The 3,507-nt window shown below is 41.9% G+C and overlaps 1 pseudogene; it reads left to right on the forward strand.

Moving 5' to 3' along the window:
- The first annotated feature begins 1,072 nt into the window (after window positions 1–1,072).
- Window positions 1,073–2,544, forward strand: LOC141244387 (uncharacterized; annotated as a pseudogene).
- Window positions 2,545–3,507: the final 963 nt, after the last annotated feature.

Here is a 3,507-nt window from a genome sequence, read left to right on the forward strand (position 1 = left end):
AAGCAGGTGCTAAATTGATAGATGGGCTATGGAAAAAGGAACAACTATATTGTTTGCCTCGACTCCTATATCCTGCCGTTGCAGCCTGGGCCCATGGACCGGTGCATCGAGGGAAAAACAAAGCTTTGCTACTGGTGCAGAAACTTTATTGGGCCCCAGGAATTTCCACTGTGTTGAGCGCACAAAACAAAGGTTGCACAATATGCCAAACCTCCAACTCAGGCAGATTACAGTATGTACCGACAAAACACCTTGCTAAACCAGAGTATCCGTTCCAACGATTGCAAGTTGATCATATCACTCTCCCTAAAGCAGGATGACATGAATACTGTTTAGTGGTAGTGGATATGTTTTCCAGCTGGCCAGAAGCATTCGCCGTTCCAAACATGACTGCCAAGACTACCGCCAAAAAGCTGGTCTCTGAAGTTTTTTGACGGTACGGAGTTCCAGAAGTTATCGAAAGTGATCAGGGACTAGCCTTTTCCTCATGCTTATATCAAGAAATACTTACCATGATCGGATCAACAGTGGCGCTGCATACTCCTTACCATCCACAGTCAAGCGGCAAGGTGGAGAGATTGAATGGCACACTGAAAAGGCAATTGACCAAAATGATGGAGGAGACTACGGCCCAGTGGCCTGAGCTTCTTCCCATTGCACTATATCACATACGTACCACACCCATAGGGAAACATAAATTGTCACTCTATGAGATACTATTTGGGTCACAACCAGCTATAGCTCGATTTACCCCACAACAATTATCAGAAGAAACGGATTATGTTGTACAGTATGTGATTCAGCTTGCCAAAGCACTAACTAACACCCATGCATTAGTATCATCTTCTATTCCAGATGCAGCAGATGCAGAAGGTTGTCATACCCTCAAGCCCAGAGATTATGTGTATGTGAAGAAGCATGTTCGGAAACACAGACTAGAACCATTGTTTGACGGACCATACCAAGTGCTCCTTATAACCCCAACAGCAGTAAAACTTGAAGGGAAGTCAACATGGATCCATGCTTCACACTGCAAACGTCAACCATCCTGAGATGTTTTATGATGATATGCATGGTTAGACTAGTCAATACCTGGAATAGCCTACAACAGAGTACTGACCCTTTTAATAACAAGTTTATTACTCACCACCAGATTTTGGTACAAGAATTGAGTCAATTAGAGGACAACCAGATCAGTGACTGTTGGATATGTACTCACTCACCAGTTTCAGCCGCTAGTATGCCTTTTCTGGCGGTCCCAGTCACTCTGGAGGAATTACTAAACTGGCCCAATTGTAGCGACACCCTTGCTAATAACGCTACTAAGTTTAGTAGATTATGGAACACCACTGTAGGTATACCAGTAGTTGGGTGGGTGGATCTCCCCTGGTGGCAAGGGAATCTTACTGCCACGAGTAGACATCTACAATTTCTTGCCCTTAAAGGAAACAAATGGGTGCCCAGAAACAAGTCCTCCTTGACTAATTTAGGCTTCATACCAACTGAAGTTTTAATGCTACCTCTAGTACGGCAGATGCTTTTTAACCGTCATTTTTGGAAAGATATATTCATAATCACTCATGGGTACATGCAAATCTGTTTATAAAAGGTACCAATGACACATGTTATAAAATATCTGGTAACATCCCTTGCAATGAATCTTCTGAATATAAGCCTAGTGATCCAACATGTGGCAATCCGGATGTTGGATATTGTAGCCCCCTGGGACAAATACCTTCATGGTGTATGTTATCAAATAACACTGTTTTTATCGATTTGGTACATAAATTAGTATTACAGCACTCTGCTTTATGGGATCTGCCATCAGTCACATATTGGGTGAGTGGGAATAATGCATATAAATGGCTCCCAGTCGGAGTAGGGGGGATTTGTACGTTGGCCTGGCTAACACCAGCCACTCATCTTATTCCCCATAGTAAAGTAGATATGAGAGCCATCCCTCTTCATACCATCTATAAACGTGCCAAGGACATCACCCCACGCCCATCAGGAAGACCTCATTTAGTACAAATGAGTATACCCAATAAGATAGCCAGTACCGTCTTCCACTACCCTATGGTAACACAAATGTGGGACAAATTAGTGGAAGTCACTGACTACTAAGATGACCAGATTTGGAGTGTATTGGAAGTAATTAATACTACTGTTGCAGTGCAGAACCAACTTATATTAGCAGCAAATCAACATACTTTAGTGCTGGACTATTTGACAGCAGCTCAAGGAGGGATGTGTCAGGTTATAGGCCCAGCCTGTTGTCACTATATTGACCCCGATTCTACCATACGGTTAAAGACTAAAATGGAAGACATTAGGAAACTCAGGGAAGAATATAACAAACATAACAAATTGACCAAAGACAGTTGGTGGTCTCATACGTTCTCCTTTTTAAATCCTGCTAATTGGTTTAAAGGGATTGGTGGATGGATTGCTTGAATATTACAAGGAGTGTTGCATATTGCTGCTTGCATCTTGTTAATGTATGTTTTACTAAAACTAGTCTTTTTTGTATCCCAATTTGCATGAGGAAAACCTGCCAGTCATCAGAGAGCAAGGAGAACGCTGTCAACCAACATCCAGTGCTACTATACACTGACCTCCCAGATGTAACCAGCATTGAGGACCTGGATGGCAAGGGAATGATGACCTTCACCAGCACTCCCCAACCAACCTTACATCTGAAGATCAGAGCTTTATGATTATATCAACGGACAAGCCACAATGGCCTCAATTGGTAACAAGGGCACTAATTAAGTGAATACCAATGTCCCTCAGGCTCAAACCATGACCCTGGGAAAGCACCTCTATTATTGATAACAACATAATTTTTAGAGGGGAAATGTAAAAGACATATCGATATTCATGCTTTACTTACTTTTATAGTTACTTCATTTTTGATTGCTTGCTTTTAAAATCATGTTATTATTACTCCTTGCATAGCATACATTCTTTTATTCTTTTCTCCTGCTTCTCATGCAATTTTCTCACAAGAACCTTTTCTCTCAAGAACATTCTATGAAATACCCTGCTCCTGTTATCTAACTAGTCTGAGCCGGGATGTATAACCTTGTAACTTTCCATCATGTGCCGAACTAACGATAATATGACCATATGTGTGTTTCCGTAATAATTGTATTAACATTGGCTTAAGCCTGTAGTATGGCTGTAGGTGATTGGCTATTGATATACTCAAAACAATATATAATGCTAAGTAAAATAAACGGGATTAGAGATTCTCCGAATCCTCCCATACAGAGCTCTGTCTCCGTCTGGTTCCCTGATTGCAATCAACCTTATAACATAATAATTTGACACTCACTTGGTCAACCGTGAAGGGTCATTGCTGCCCTCCCTCAACAAATGGACTGGCATAGAGGGAAACCCTATCTACCCTGCATGTCATTTTTCACAGGAAGTCCTGTAATGCAGCTTGTTGCAGAAGCAATGGCAGCCCGTCCAACATCAACTCGCCCTTGTCAGTGGTGCTTT

The sequence above is a fragment of the Phyllobates terribilis genome, unplaced genomic scaffold (assembly GCF_046119375.1).
Source record: "Phyllobates terribilis strain yellow unplaced genomic scaffold, ASM4611937v1 Scaffold_2__4_contigs__length_985480577, whole genome shotgun sequence".
Taxonomy (NCBI): domain Eukaryota; kingdom Metazoa; phylum Chordata; class Amphibia; order Anura; family Dendrobatidae; genus Phyllobates; species Phyllobates terribilis.